The sequence below is a fragment of the Haplochromis burtoni genome, unplaced genomic scaffold, assembly GCF_018398535.1.
Source record: "Haplochromis burtoni strain Fernald_Lab_line unplaced genomic scaffold, NCSU_Asbu1 Contig_802, whole genome shotgun sequence".
Lineage (NCBI taxonomy): Eukaryota > Metazoa > Chordata > Actinopteri > Cichliformes > Cichlidae > Haplochromis > Haplochromis burtoni.
In genome coordinates this window covers 15,006-32,812 of record NW_024583163.1, presented here as the reverse complement: position 1 = coordinate 32,812, position 17,807 = coordinate 15,006, and positions in this window count along the sequence as shown.

Genomic DNA, 17,807 nt, shown 5'->3' with positions numbered 1-17,807 from the left:
TAAGCTAAATAACATAATGTTCTGCCGGGTGTGTCGTAAGTTTCCCTCGACAAGCGCCTTTGTTACTGGGACCAGTAATTTTAAGAAAGACCCCCATCAGAATCCATGAGAATTGCAAGAAATGCATTATTGCTCAGTCTGCAGTATCTTTCCCAGAACAAACACCAATTGCAAAAAACCTACTAAAAATAAACCAAGAACAAACAAGAAGTCCTGAAAAAGCTGTTTAGAACAGCATACTATGTTGCAAAAAGTGAACTACCATTGCAAAGACTGCTAAATTTTGCCAAACTTCAAAAAGCAAATGTCCTAGATCTTGGTTCCACTCACCTCTTACCCATGATTTCAGTGGAAATTTCAAATTCAGGATCTGACACAGACTGATTCATGTTCTACACAGTTCTTACAAGTTCATAGAAATTTCTGTTCAATTAGAACCAAATGTTTGAGTTGATGATTGTAATTTTTATACAGTCGTTGTAATTTGTGCTTTAACTATTTTTTGATTGGTGTTTTGTTTCCTTTACAATATTATACATTGTAAAGGAAACAAAACATCAATCAAAAAATTGTCCTCTTTTTTTAATTTGCGCTACTTAAATTTATTTTGGGCTACCAAAAGAAAGAAGAGTGCCTGCCCGAAGGGCTACCAGGGATTTTGAAATTTTGCGAGCCCTGTAAAGACTAGTTAGCCGCTAGCTGATTTGTTTGTGCAACTGTCAGTATGCTTCCTCTTTGCAAATATGATTCATTGTGGGAAAATTCCCTCCACTTGTAAGTCATTTTTAAATTGTTCTGTGTGGATTAACCAGTCATTCATGGTGGAACTGGTAACACTGAACAAAACTTGTGCAGAACTTTTCAGACATATTCAGTGTATATAACAGAAAGATGAGACTAGGTGTGTGTTTTTCTGCATCTCTGCCAGCAATCAGCACACTTGAGGTATAAAAGCAGAGTTGCTATGACTCATAGTACAAATAAAACAAATTCAGAAAAGCAAAACTGATTGAATGGAGGAAAAGGGGTGAAAAACCTTGCTCACAAAATAACCCTTCTTACTTCGTTCGTACTCTAATGGACAGTTGTACATTACCACTTAGGAATACAAATGGTATAAAAAGAAAGAAAAAAAACCCTTACCATTTTATCTGTGAGGATGGGACTGTGCGCACTGTACTCTAGAAGGCTATGACTTTGCACATACACAATGAGATGTGCCAAGGAGAGCTACATTTAAGAGTCGTATGGTGAAACAAATGTGAGTCATGTGCCAAAGTCCCCCAGCCAGTCTTTTAAAGGGTAAAAGCAAGAAGACAGCTTGTTAGCTTGGGTGTATTAGGCTGACTCTAATTAAAGATCATTACTTGGCAAAGCACCAGTCACTGAAGGTTAGTCCCTTGTTTGTTTGTTGTAGTTAGCTGCACATGTGCAGACTGTACTGTCTAGCTTTTTCTGACACAGCAGACAGGATTAAAAATGAGGACAGGCAACAAGCAGTGAGAGGAGAGTGAAAGGAGAACAAAAGTGGGAGAAATGAGATGATGAGGGAGAGGATGACAAGGTGGACAGACTAAACAGCCTCAAGACAGTGGTGTGATTTGGGTCAATGACTGTAATTTGGACTAGACTCAAATAGAGCACAAAAACTGAGGGAGCTACGTGAAAGAAGAGAAAATAGAGGACATGCAGAGACGGGACTGTTGAAAGAGCACTATAACAGTCCCTATGGCTAATCCAAAAACCAGCACTGACATAGTTAACTGAGGCCTTTCCGGCTCTAACGCATATATAAATGTTTTCCTTTGTTAAGCATTGATTCTGCTCCCCTCTTTTTCTCCTCCTTCTCTCCCACATTCACAACCTCAAATATATTTGTTTAATTACAGAAAAACACGATTCAGTTCCACAGTTTTAGTGGAAATGAGACATAATTTGGAGGATAAATATGTGCCAGTATGTACTCGTGATACAATTTTATTTAATAATTTATCAATACATTTTTTTTGGCTGAGCCTACAGTTCACTGAGGAGCTGCAGCCAAATAGTGCTTGTTATAATTTGTTTTTTAAAAAATGTGGTTCGAGATCTGGTAGTAGGATTTATTATTTGAATTTATTATAAATGAAACAATTAATGATTTAATAAAGATGAAATGATCAACAGACTAATTGATGAGTAAAAGAATTATTAGCTGCAGCCCCAGAGACATGTATTACATCTTACTAGGGCTGTCAGAAGCACATATTTTGATTTAGTGACAGTGATGATCAGTCCAAAAAAAAAAAAAACAGCATTGGCTCTTTATATAATTACCACTTTGATACATTTAATTTGTAAAGGCTCAAAGCTAATTTTAGAAAACATTATGCCCTTTCAATAGAGCTGGCACAAGTGGTGAGAGTTTACATTGTGTATAGTATCTGGGAGATAACAAACTGTCATTGTAGCGAAAAGATTACTGATCAGTATGGGCGTCACAGTAAGCGGAGCCTGAATATCTGGCTCCAAAGAAAGAGAGGGGACAGTCCCTTGACATTTATAGGTCACCCTCTATGACCGCATTCTTGTAAGCATTTATTTATTTATTTTTAAACTGGACAGGCAGTGGGATTTGCACAACCATAGATGTGCACATAAGAGACAGACTCCTATGGAGATGTCAGCACATTTCCCCTGCAGTGCATAAACAAATATGACATATTGAAATCAAGACTACGAGACAAGTGAAGGAGGAGTTTGTAGCCGCGTAAAATCAGACAGGGTGATGCGGAGATGTGAAAGGGCTGTAGCTGAATGTCCCTGAAGTCCCCTGCCCCTCAGTGTGAACCTTCAGCCACTGTGAGCTGCAGCCAAGCATGGCATTACGTTAGCACGCCTTGGTGCATCTAACAGTGCCCCAAAAGTGAGCCCGGTTTCCTGCCACTAGTACGGCTAACCTACACACACTTTACTTGAGAAAAAAATATAACAAATAATACAGGGCCTCTCTTTGATCGATAGCTTCACTATCAAACGCAAGCAATATGACATTTTCAAAGCAGTCAATAAAACTGTTGTCACTAATGTACTCATATCTGCCTTTTCAAAAAAACAAACAACAACAACAAAAACCAAAAAACAGCTTGATAGCCAATGCAAATCAGTGTAAACGCAAAAATATGGCCAATTAAAAGCCACATCCAATTTCGAATGCTGTGCAGTGAACAGCATTGTCAGAAAATGTGGTTTAACCCTATAGGTCACATTTTTGGGGGCTGCAAAACAAGTGGACTTCTTTTAAAAAGATGTCAGGCAATATTTGGATTTTTCCAAGATTTTGTGAACAACTGTCATGTAATTTTGTACTGCACATGACACAAGCCTACGAACAGCAGGACTCGGTAAAAATTGGTTACCTCGCTGAGAAGTTGGAGGTGTGAAGTATATCGCCTGCAGCTCTTCGTCTAAGAGGTCGCAGTGACTGTTCTTATAGTCCCGTGACGCTCTGCAATACTTCAAACTGATATGCTGCCTACAAAAATGCAGAAAATGTCCACTGTATTGTTTTGTAGATGCAGATGAATGTATGATAATGCTAAGTGCTACGCTCGGTAACAAAAACACATATACATGTATACAGCATTTGTTGTCATGATCTTGACATTTATTTAAATAGAAGTCAGAGATAGACATTTTAAATTAATGTTTATCAGTTTTAGAAATATCATCTTCCAGAAATATGAACTTATAAGATTTGCATGGGTAATTTACATCTTTGTAGGATGCAAAACAAGCCGTTTACTAAAGGCCATGATCAGCAATTTGCAATAAATGGGTAAAAAAAAGCATACAATTATTCATAATATAAACAAATCTGTCCACCTGTATTATAAATAGAAAATACACCTGGCAGATGGTTGTAGCAACCCGAGCTTTTACTCCTGCTTTACACTAATTATATCTACACGCAGGGTAATAGACTGCGAATGTTTCCTCATACAGGGACAGCATCACTTCCTGGGGCCTTGCTCTTCTCTCACTGCGTTTCCCACACAGCAAGAGAAAAGCAGACATCAGACACAAACACCGAAAGACAGTCTGACAGGCACACATCACTGCATAGAAGCAAACACAAGCGCACACATGCACAGACCTTTTCCAATAAACACGGGCTATTTCACAGGTGTACGGACAGTGTACACTGCTGCATCTGGCATGAATTAAACATGCCTTGGTTTCAGGCTCAGCTACCTGTTGTTGTTGTTTGCGTGGTTACTGCTGGTAAATATCCCCAGCGGTCGTAGTCTTATGCATATGTATTTCCCCTCAGTGACTTCACACTAACTAAGGGTTTCTATCAGCCGCATTCTGCGGCAGTGTACACCTGTCACACTGGGGAAGGAAAATATTGATCCTTCACACATCCCCAGACACGAAGCTGAAACACACTTGCAAATGCATCCTTAGACTCAAAGACAGATAGAACTACACTTTTCTGTTTGCTTTGAATCAATTGGTTATACAGAAAGTAAAATTACATTAAATCATTGACGGAGAAGAATTTTCCATCATAGGAAGAGCAAAAGTGACGGACTCCTTCTTGTTGTACACATTGCAGAGGATTATAGAGAACACAGCTGATCATTTGCAAAAGGCTTCTGTATCCATAAGCCAGATTTGCAGAGAACACATATTCTGCTGTATTTTTTTCAGTGTCACAGAATGAGATATTAACAGCCATATTCAGATTCTTCACTACTGCCGGTGTGTGGACAACACAGACGTGTTGTTTTTCTTTTGTTAAAGTACATCTATTATGCTGTTCTTTATTTTCTATCATACATAAATTGTTATGGTGGTGGATAGTTACGTTGCCCAAGCAACATTGTCTATTCTAGTCTCCTCACACGTCATAGGAAAGGGATATCCTTTATATTCTCATCACAGGCACACAGCTCGGGCTGTGAGCACTGCAACCCCACCCACCTGCTGTTTGCAAGGGGCAGCAAATAAGAAAGAGGCTGTTTTAAAGGAAGGGCGGTCCAAAGGGGAAACAAGCTAAAATGGTTGGTTTTGCACAGAAAATGAACTGAGGTGCTGCATCAAGGCCATGTACAAAGCAAATGGGAATTATTTAACACTATGAATCATACAAAGCTTTTTATAATTCACAGTAAATAGTTAAAAAAAAAAAAGGCCCTATATACAAGTGGTCATTTAACAACACCACTTCATCTGGGTAACATTATTCATTCACATCCATTATTCCAGCACAAGAGCTGATTAAATATTTCAACCTCCAACAGAGGACTTCCATTCTTCGTCTCTTTTGTATTCAACTAAGGTGTTTCTTTTTTGCCATTGTTTCTTACTGCCAGCTGAAGAGTTGTGTTTAACACTCAGGCTGACTCTGACAGCTCTCAATATGCAGGGCCAGTCCTGCCAAACAGACTTATGAATTCCAAACAGCCTGGAGTCATGCTCCATATTTCATTGAAGTTGAATATTTAAAAAGATCAACCCACTCAAAACCCTATAAAACCTATCGTTCTGGGGCCTTGTGTCCTAAAAATAAAATCGCATCTGCCATATCGCATTACAGACAGCCACATCAGCCTCCATCTCTTAACCATTTCCGTCTCTGTGTTCCTCCCTCTCTCTCTGACAAAACCCATCTGGTAACCAGCCTGTCTCCATCAACACAGGTTTCGGTCTTTCAAACAACTGTACACTTCTTCCCGCCTCCTTTATCTCATTCGCTTCCCTTTTCTTCCTTGCTGTCTAGAAATCACATTTTTGTTTCTTTGTTGGCGCTGCAACTCTCACCCCTCAACTGTCCTTCAACCTCATCTCTTCTTAGAGAATCACATAGACCACCAAGCAGGAAAAAAAACGTTCTCCGTGTCCCTCCTACTGCAATGGAACTGGTTTGTTACTTCAAAAAGTGAACAAAAACATGACATTTGTCAAAACGCAGCAAAATTAGCTGAGAGACACTGCGATAGAGCTTGTCTGACAGCACAGCTTCACACAGATCAAGGTGGTCCAGACTGTAACTAATGGGGAAAAATCAACAACTCAATTTATGAGAAAAGTGTAGTGTGTTTCACTCCCACAACGCCCATTGCAGCCCTATATTTGCTTTGTCTGGCTGTAAAACAAAGATAACATATGTAAGCGTTAATTTATCTTGATATTTGATATAATGTCATGAGCATAATGCACCATAACATTCATCTGCTTCACGGCTGTGGTCAGCAAACAGAACATAACATGTTTATATCAGAGTGCTTAGTGCAAATGTCACCAGTGATTGATTAAACATGGTCAAACTAAACCAAATACAAGGAGCTGCATGACTTACACTGACTGACGTCAAGTCTATTATGTTCTTCAGTCATTAGTCTTGTTAGATTTCCATCCTTCAAACAGTAATTTCACTTTGGTGTCCAAAAACAAAACCGCCCAGCTGTGGTAGGGCAAAAGGCAAAGTGCACGCTGGAAATGCCTCTACAGACAGACAACCGCACAGTCTCATGCACATCCAATTTAGCTTCACCAGTTAACCTAATTGTGCATGTCTTTGCACTGTGGGAAGCTAGACTAGTCGGATAGAAGCACATGCCACATAGAAAGGCCCCAGCTGGCCAGACGGTTCAAACCTGGAACCATCTTGCTGTGAGGAGACGGTGCTAACCACTGCACCGCTGTGCTGCACCGCCATCTGATTCCCCCCCCCCAGAAAAAACAAAACAAAACATACAGACAAAAAAAAAATGTACAACATTTACAGAGAAAAGCAAAAAGTACCCTTAAATTTGTTACACATTTCCAAGCTCAAAAGAGAGTAAGAGGCAGTGTTGTTGTTGTTATTAATGTTATTTAAAAAAATTATTGTGGGGAAAAAAGCTATGATGAGCAGAGTAAAGCATCCAATGTAAGTGTTGCATGATGATTGAAAATTAATTTCAAAGGAACCGATGACAACAGTTCCAAGAGCTCTACAAATACAGTGCACACTACAGAGATTTTTGTATCTACTTACTGAATTTTTACAATATGCTAATTTTATGCTTCCACTTGATTTCAGATATAATCTTTGATGAATAAACATGACACACACATGCAAAAGCCTGTGGGCAGAAGCATGTGCATGCATCCACCCACCAGTTGGCAGGGAACAAATTAGATCATATCAATCCATACCAGAACCAAAATTAAAAGAAAAACAAAAAGGCAACGCTCAAAGCAGAGATGCTGCAAACAAATAAAATAAAAATGGGATGTTGGTGACATGAAATGCTATTAATGTAAACCTGTTAAATTTCTACACTGGGTGTTGACGTTGATTCAAATAAATCAATCAATTAATGACTAGCCAGCTCTATATAAGATGTGTTACATCAAGTGGAGGGAGGGAAAAAAAAAAGGGGGGGGGGGGGAGAGAGAGAGAACAGAAAACATTCACAGAGAGACTGATGTGTTTTTAATGCAAACCCACCACTTCCTACTGGTTTTAAGTAAAAGCTTCTAGGGACTTGAGTTGTGGTATTTGCTGAAAAAAAATCTAAATAGTGGAGAGCTCAGACTTCTGGATTTCTTTCCTTTATTAATTACAAAAGATGGCAGCAAGCAGCGAGTTCTCAGACTTCAAGACAACCCACCAGCACTACATGTTTTTCTATAACCTACTGTAAAGGTTGATGAGCTTTATTGTTACTGTACCCTGGACAAACAGACAGACAAAGTCATGCAGTGTCTTAGCATCATGGTGAGTGGAAATTCTAAAGTGTTATGTCTGTGTATAAGCATTGGCCTGTCTCTCACTTTTCAGAAGCTTTATTCTCTGACTCATCAGTAAAAAAGGAAAGCAAAATTCGCATGGCAGCCCCATCGCCATGGGGTAATGTTGCTACGCTCTCCTGCAACCACTGGAGCTCGCTGACATATCAATGCAATTAGAGTCACGGCCGTGTCCCAGTGAAGGTCAGCTAGCACTACTCAGACTACCGCACACTGAGAGAAACGCAGAGACAGCATGGGAGTGAGGAAGGCAGTCTGAGGAGAGGAAACAAATTAAGTGACAGGGCAGCATGGCTGGGTTTAGCTCAGCCTCTGTCCAGGGGCCTCTTTCTCTAACTCTCACACTGGCCTGGCAATTAAAAATACATGCATCAGTAGTCCACGAAACCCTCTGAAGAACATAATCATACATTTACACAAGCCATGCACATGCAAATAGGGAAAGCCAGTCTCCGCAATGTGTGCAGCGAAATGCATTCCACTTCATATTCCCTATGCATTTAGAACTGATGGCCAACCAGCTCTGTTGAATTCAATGAACCTCTAATCAATGCAGCACACAAATGATTCACTCAAATAGAAGGTTGTGCACTCATGGCTCAGGGGCACACGTCAAACCCAATCACCTCGAAAGGTATGGATCTGTCTAAAGAAAACTGTAGTTCATCACACTCCCAGTCCTCGGCAAGACAGACATCAGTAAGCCAAGGACAGTGGTGTTGATGAGATTGGCCCATATTGATTTTAATCCATAGAGGACTTCTGTGCTTTTCAAATGAAGAAACATATTTAAACCAAAAGTCTCATTTCATTGCTAGCTGTCAGCAAACACCCAGGTTTCCTGTAGCAGTGACCTCAATATATGCACATGCACATATATGTAAGAAATAAATCATTAACTCAACTTCCAAGCGTGCACAAAATCCTATCACTCTTACAGCACATCTGTTTAATATCTGTGCATGTACTGATGGTTTGGCAAGAAAGCATCCTTAGCAGATCTGGCCTCAGGGACAAGTGCAGCACTTTAAGTGTGTCATCCATCTTATTCCTTCTGAAAGCTCCCATGGGGGCCATAGCAATCTATGCTCCCCTCAGACATGTTCTGTGTCTCGACAGTCTGTAGAGGCTGCAGCAGTGTGGACAATAGAATGGGTTAATCTTGTAAATAGTCGGCTAAGGAACATTGTCAAGCAGGTTATGACATGGTTAAAGCATAGCCAATATGCAAGAGAGGCTTGAAATGAAATTGTGCACACAAAAAAGCATCACAAAAGGCCGTCCTAACAAATTATCCGACCTGGACACGTATACATTTTTTTTCCTCGTTCAATGCTCAAGTTATCCTTGACCTACAAAAACACATGGAGCAGATGAGAAACACGAGCAGTTTGTTGCCAGGTTATACATGGTAATGGTTAAAATCCACTTTTGCATCTTTCCCATATTTCTCTCTCTCTCTCTCTCACACACACACACACACACACACACACACACACACACACACACACACACACACACACACACACACACACACACACACACACACACACACACACACACACACACACACACACACTACATCTGTGCGTGTGTTGTGTCTGTGTGTGTATACATATATATGTAAGTATTTATAAACCTTGAAAGAAGTAAAAAGGAAACGCATGTGTGTGTTCACACACACGCGCACACACACACACACACACACACACACACTCAGAGGGGTGTCACAATTCACCAAGTGAGATCGATGTGCTGGGCTTAATGTCTAAGATGCAGCTGCATCGATTCAAACTGGTTGAATCACGGCAAAGCTGGGAGGGAATCACAGCTGAATCGATGCAAGTATTTCTGTATCAGAAAGGCCTGATATGACAAGCATATCTTTTTTAAAGCAGCTAATCATGTCTGTTATTCTTTGTGTGTCACTCTCTTGTGTCTGCCGGTCTTGTCAGTTCAGTGAAGTTCAGTTCATTACCAGGCTTTGCTTAAAAAAAAAAAAAAAAAAAGGGCTACTTTGACCTATATTATTTTGTCAGGTGGTATGATGAAGCATAATGCTAACAACAATGCAGAATGATTGTTTATGATAAGGTTGTAAAATGTAATTAGCAATGACTTAATGCACAGCATTTTAGGAATTATTCACTTACAGTTAGATAGGCTGTGAATGAGGATGATGATGGATAAAAGAATGTCATTGATTTCAAAATAATGGCATAATTACAATTAACACCTTAGATTTTGCATTTTCCTTCACAACGTACTCTTACATACAAGTTAAATCAGGTTTAGTCATGAGTTTTGCCTCTTTTTTTGGGGGGGGGGTTTGCATTACATTAATGTCAGAACATGACATGCACACCTGGATTTTAAACCTGCACAGTTGTGTTATTTATTCAACACAGTCAGATGTACAAAACAACTACTAGATGTCTGTTTGTTTTCTTTAATCAGCCAATGAATAGAACAATGGCTCAGTGTGACACTTCAGAGCATGTGCCTGCAGCACAATCCTTGTTGTAATTATCACAACATCCATCAGCAAACACACACAAGACAAACACAGGAATAAAGAAGAAATCGAGGGGGGAAACAAACAGTAAATAACTTCTGAAAGCACCATGACAGCATGTAACACCCTCTGCCTGGGTACAATCAGGGAAGCTTTGGTGCTGTTGTCTGTTGCTAGCACTGATCAGACAGGAGATATAAAACAGGGGGAGAGAGCAGGGATATCTAGCCATATTTGTGCCTGACTGCTTTAGAAAGTTGGCTACTTCCGGGTATAACAGGCTCATTATTATTTAAGAGAGAGAAATAGTCAAGCCAAACATGGACCTCTATACACCCGCTGAACGAGATCAAAAACACACGAAATGCATGTATTTCAGTGTGATGAGAAATGTGTTTTGTATAAACAGAGGGACAAACAAATAATGAGTAGTGCAACTGGAATATGAGGGTACAGGACAGAGGCGTAAAGGAAGGTATTTATTACTGAAACTCCAGCCCTGTCTGACAGTGTTGCCTTGGTTTTTTATTTTTTTTTATTTTTAGAACATGCCACATTAGCAAATGGAACATCAGACCCCAGCAAAAGCAATTATGCAAAAATCCAGAGGATTCAACGGCTACATGTCTGCTTTCAGATGAGCACAGAGAATGTATTCCATGTCCTACAATAACAAGCAACAGGCGCCAGAAAAGGAAAATGCAGTGGGTGTAAATGTGACCAGTCCTGAACATTTTTCATATTAAATTACACCGGTCCTAATACATATTTACTAGTATCCAAAGATAGGCTATCAAAAGAGAAATTAAAAATAATTATTAGCGACCTTTAACCGCATTGTGTTGGTTTTGTGTGACAGAAATTATCAATTTCAGCAGAGAAAACACAGTTGAGATGACTTAATCAAAGTCTGAAGGAAAGTCTCTATCTTCTATTTCCCCAACTAACACGAGCCAGCAAAGCAATAACATTGATTGTGCACCTGTGAAAACAGTCTTTATTTCAGCAAGTCTTTTTGTCTGTAGGTTAACTGACATGAACCAATCCATTCTCTGACACCAGCAGACACCACTCATTACAGTGATCCAGAAAACTGATCTTCTGATGGAAACATTCTTGCAATCAATGGCGCCTCCCACACATTCGAAAGCAGGAAACAGAAGATAAGGCTTACAAGGGTTAAAGTAATAGAGAAATACCACGGAAAGAGAGATAGAGTGACAGAGACCGAGAGACAGTATACTAGGTAATGGAAAAGAGAACAAAGTAAGCAAAGATTGCACTGAAATCTGGCTTATAATACATCCATGGTTACAATTACAGCAGTCACTTCAGTAATGCTGCCCTCTAACTCTGTCCGTGCACAAATCAGATTTTGTTTGCACTGATTTCATATCTGCCAAACCACTTGGCGAGGAGGGCAAGCTTACATTGTTATTGGAATTGCTTGAGTCTGGACATAATCAGACATCTCTAAATCCAGAAGGACGATAACAGGAGAAGAACCAGCTTACATATCCGGTAAGATCCGAGGGTATTATCCTGTTGTACAGCATGCACAAATTCAGCACTGGTTTGCAAAAATAATCTTGTTCAGATACAGATGGATGATGATGGCATGCATTAGAGATGGGTTTTGCTTGAGCTAATTATCATGCAAATAATCAGGCCAAATTAAACATGTTTAATAAGAAAGTCTTTAAGAGAAACCTGAATTAATGGGATCTGTTACCAAAATCTAATTAAAAATCCCACTTACGCTAATAACTAAAAATACGGCCTTGGAAAATACACTTTTAACTGCATACTGTGTGGCTCAATTCATGCGTACACCCTTTAAATCTTTGTTGTTTATTTAATATACATCTTCAATAAAGATCAACAAACAGTTTATGTAGATATTTAATGACTGGACATCTAACAACGTAATGCAAGTATGCACACTTGTATTTTAATTTCATGGCAGCTGCAGATTTTTAATGTGGCACAAATTTGTTAAAAGCTCAAATCTCCTACCCTTAGTGTTTTTGGATGATCCTACTTACTTTATGAGGACAAACCAGACAACCAGATCTGTTTTTAAGCCTTGGATATTTTTAATGTCTTTAAAACCACAATGTGAGCGAGGATGGGTCTGCAGAGATGTGCAATGATGAATTTAATTCATTAGTATTTAAGACAATTACTCTCATTAACACTTATGTTAGACTAGTTTGCACTGAGATGGTATGCTTTAATTAAGCAAAGCACAGGTAGTTAAATTATGTGTAGCTACAAAGTTTGAAAGCGAGACGAAACATGGCTGTCGATCAAACACTGAACTATTCATTATTTAAATTTTATATACTTGTGATCCTGTGCACTGACAAGCATTTGCAGCTCAAAAGCTTTAAATGTAATTTAAATGCCTTTTCCTATAGAAATACCACTAATGAAATTATAATGAATTGAATCGCTAAAAAGGAGTACGGCACTAGAACTGTGACTCTTTAAAAAGTAGGGTTTAATTTAAGCAGTCAAATTCATGTTTGAATGACACCAAAACGACAGAAAGAAATTACATATTTAAGAAATTATGTTTCTGAAAACAGACCATATCTCAAATGATAGGATTAACTACAAATATCCGTTTTGTTTGTTGTCCTGAAAGAAATTGGGTTGTAATAATCAAGGGCTACACAGAATACTCAGCTGAGTTACATATACAGGCGCGCGTGCGCACACACCCTTATAAACAGGTATACATGAAACAGAACCAGTGCAATCAACACAGACACCCTCTGGCACATGCTGCTGTGTGGTGCTGGTTGGTGGCTACTAATGGTTCATTGCCACAGGTGGGTGGAGGAGAAGAAAGAGAGAGATGATCTTTGTAGAGCTCATGTTTTCTGCTCAGCATGCACACAGTCACTGCTGTGAATAGGGGGAAAAAAGTGGAAATCTAGAAATTAGAAAAAGAAAGCCAAAGGAAAAATGACAGCCTGAAAAAAAGTCACATTTTTCACTTCTTCTCATGGGAAGATGAGTGCAGCTTATGCCATTTAATACCACTTTTTTCTCCATGCATGCATAAGCGAACTTCCTACAGTATAAATATACATCTTTTCTGTTCATCACGGTAAGATGAACAAGAGAACTAGACACAGCTCTAGCTTATGAATCTTTTATGTTCAACTACCTGGATATCATTATAAGCTGATTAGATGACCTGTTTGATACAGCTGTACGGATGCAGTATTGCAGTGGTAAAATGTCTCCAAGACACAGACAAGCATACACAGATAGACATCGTGCTAATGTCTCCTCCTCTGTGGCCCTTTTTCCCCCTCTTTTTTTCCCCAAAATGCTGGTGGCATTTCATGCAGGAAGACTGTGACGAATCTTGACAGTATCTCCCTAGTTGCTGCTCCTCCTCCCTCCTTCCCTTAGCCACTATCTGTCATGCGGGAGGTGTTTGAGTGGCAAATATGGGGAAAAATAATACATATATATACTTTTGGTGTGAGGGCATTTGATTTTGTATTAACCGAGAAGAAAAAATATGAGGTCTTTTTCTTTTGTCTGCATAACTACAGATGTGTAAATTTAAAGTACAATTATTATCAGTATTTAAGAGAGAAACACAACAGAAACAAAATGAGGATGGGAAAAGGGTTTGAGAGAATGATGGAGGCAGATGAGTGGGAGAGAATGGGAAGTGAAAAGTGCACAGTCTGAAAAGGCACAAGGAAGGTGAAAAGGAGAGTGGGATTTATTTTCACCTGTCAACAGCACTTAAAGCCATAAACACATACAAAGCTTCTGCTTCGGGGCACTGGGACAATATTGGTCATGCTGTGTGTTTGTGTGTGATGGATGATTCTTCACGTTTATGTTGTTTGTCATCAGGGTGTTGACCATGTCAGAACCTGGTCTGAGTCTAATCCTCCTTGAGAAATCATGAACGCATGGCTAACAGTTCACTGGTTGTCCCTTTTTACACTGGTGCAAAGGTAACTGATTCTGGAGGGCAATATGGGCATCCTTCCACAAACAGCAGGGGTCACAGGATCAGTATCAAGGACTGATTTACAATCAATACGATGTTATTTTCCGAGCGCCACAGAGACCTCACAAAGACTATTTCTAATAATAAACAATTCTTATCATGCTCTTTTAGCATTTTAATGGGAATAAAACATAGGAGAGAGAATAATTGATGAAGATGACTGACTGAACGCTGAAAATGAGGCTTTCTTCTACTTTGGATCAAAGGAAATAGAGGAAAGTAATATGACAAACTGACTTAATCCATCTTTATGAAAATCTTTCTGTGACGGTGTGGTATCCAAACTGAGCTGAGGTGAATTAAATACTGTAAATAATGATTAGCGTCTATGTGGACAGTGCCCCAGGCACTTTTGACCAGAGCGTAGAGAAAAAATGGCCAGCAACGCTTTCAAACAGACACAGTCTTCTCTTTACAGTCTGGCCAATTAACGGAAGCAAGGAAATTTTAATTCACAGTCGAGAGACGCACCCGTGTCTGTGCGAGTGTGAACACGTGTGTGCGAGTGAGGCAGAATTTGACAATTACGAGTGCGCTTGAGAAAATGAAACTGAAACCGCAGGTGTTTTATATCATTTGTCATCACAGTTGCAAGTAAAACATGAATTTGTGCCGTGTGTAATGAACAGTATGCAAATCCTCACTCAGTTTGCAGTTACTCTCTCTGACTGGAATGAAATATGCTGTTAAGCAGTGATAAATTGAGGAAAGTATTCTTCCTGCCCAGCTCGCTACTTTTAAGAGACATAAAAATTTCTTTAAAAACAAGGCTCTGAAGATGTGAAAAAGGTTATTTTCATTATCATTATGTTCCCGTGCACACGTTTGTGGGCAGCCACCCGTATGTCCAACTGATTAACCAAGTGACCAAAACAGAAGGAGAAGGATACTGCAAAGGGAGAGGGAGGGAGTGAGAGAGTTATGCCTCCAATGCATATAGCCTGCCAGTTTGGCTCTGGCAGATAGTGACCTTGTTTGCATGATTAGTAGAACCACCGAGGCGTGATTGGCCCTGTTACATTATTCTCCCTCTCTCTTCTTCCTTCCTGCCATCTCTTATTTATCAATCCTATTCTCCTTCATTACCCTTTTCCTTTTTTGGCCTTTGATTGAAAGCTGTTCGACCAAGGCCTCAATTTCTGCTGCTACTTATCAGAAGACGTTTCTTTTTATTTTCACTAAATGTCTTTAAATTATTCTGTAACCTAATGTTCAAAAATTTCTTTAACATTTTAGATATTTTGGACGACATGACAGGGGAGAAAAAAAAAATTATCCTGAAAGGCAAATCTTGCACTTAAAGTATGGTGAAAACGTTTTGAGTCAGCCCTCATTTCTTTGTATTTTGAGCCAGACGTTCTTATAATTGTTCTTGTGCAACGATTCTTCAGGCTTTCTGAAGGTCTGTCAAAGTTTTTCTTTGGAACTTATGCCTTACCACTTACAGTGGAATATTTTTTAAGCCACTTAACACTGACTTATGAATCATTCAAGCCTTAAAACGGGACCTAACTCAAGGGATGAACCAGTCCTGCGTCTAGACACACAGCGGTCAACTTAGCGAAGAACCAAATTAAAATTCTATTTTTAGGCATTTTGTTACTAGCAACTTGCTGTTCCAATTTCTTTAGTTGATTCTACAAGAATTGTCACATTTTCACTGTAGTTTTGCACCAAAATCTGTAAAGCGAAGTAACACGCACTCAAAACTGGATCGCAACAAATTGGCGCTTTCGCAAGTACGTTTGCTGATAATAATGCCATGTGATTCAGCTAATAACACAAGGATTTCATCATTTTTGAAGCTACGCTGAAAATACTCAGCAATCTGTGCATTCATGACTGGATGTAATACCGGTAGCTTAGCTGTAGCATTTGTACGACGGAGAATGAGAAGGTCGAAAGCGGATCGTTGAATGAAACGGATGAACCAGCAGTGGTTTGTAAAAATGCTGCAACTTCAGTGGTGTGGAACTGGTTTAGCTTTCGTCCGTCAGATACACAACAAAGCACTATTTTTGGTACAGCATGCTAGTGGGCCGTCGTTATTACCGTGTCTTTTGGAAAATACGGCACACTTAAAATCAATCATTTGATTTTTCTGAAAATCGACAGTGCCCCATATAATCCCGTGTGCCCTATGTATGAATTCTGGTTGTGTTTACTGACCTCGAAACGATTTTATGTGGTACATGGCGCTCGAAAATCTGTCAAATGTTTTAGTACGACTTTGCTAAGCTACGAACCTGCACCGCTATCTATCTATCTATCTATCTATCTATATATATACACACACATACATATATATGTATATATTAAAATAAATTAAAAATAAAACACCCATGATTGAAATGGAACAGCTGTGACCTTCAGGTAATGATTTCACATGGGTTGACACTGACAGTCAGGTGAAGACATTTGAATGACAGGGGCAAAATGGTGCATGACGGCCAACCAGTTAGGAGGTGGTTTCAACTGTCATCTCTGTCAACATGGGAACAAGAGCAGGATAAACGGAAAACTGTGCGTGAGAGAGTCTGTGTATGAAAGGAAGGTTAAGAGCGGGTAAGCATGAGAGAATGCAAAAGGGGTTATTGATGTGTTAATGGGGGGGATCCTGAAGCACATAACAGCTGTAGTGAACCAGTTGGAGATTTGTGTTAGTGAGCTACCACTAAACCAAACCTGCACATCATGGATACACATTGATAGTGACTGTATCTGGTTATGAAAGGAGAAGAAGTTGATGTAATTTAGAGGGATAATGCAGTTCTGTGGAAACATATCAAGAACGAAACATTTGTTTGTCTTTAAGAATCTGCTTGTGAGCATATTGTAGTCACTGTATGAAGAGACCTTTAACTCGTTTGTCTTAGCTCAAATCTTTTTTCTTTTCCTCTCCCTAAGTCATGAGTGTGCCAGCTTGTACTTTATACAGTATCAAGCAACCAAGACACACACAAGCATGCAGTCATATCTATATGGTAAAATATTCAAATGCATCCCGAAGCACGTTGACACTAGAATTTCACTGTTTTTGTATAATGAATCAAGGGCAGAAACAGAAGAATTTTAAGATCAAAGACAATAATGATGCTGAATGAGATGCTAAAAAGGAAGTTTCATTCACATCGAAGTAAAAAATTGATAAGACTAATGATCACAAGTTAATTACAACATTTCTTTAGTAATGTTGTAAGGTCATACGAGCAAAAAAAGCAATGTCCTTTTCAGAATGGCACATTCTTGACCTTACTCTATAGAACATTTTCTGCTTTGGAATTTTAATTTTTATAGGTTTTATGCAAAGGCAGGCTGATAATAACTTTGGCATAAAGACATTACTGTCAATATTTACAAAGCGAAAGAGGTGGAGTTTTTAGCGATTAACCCTCTTAGATATAAATTTCCAGGAGTTCCTTTCTCAAGGCACAAAATATTTAAATCAAGCACACACAA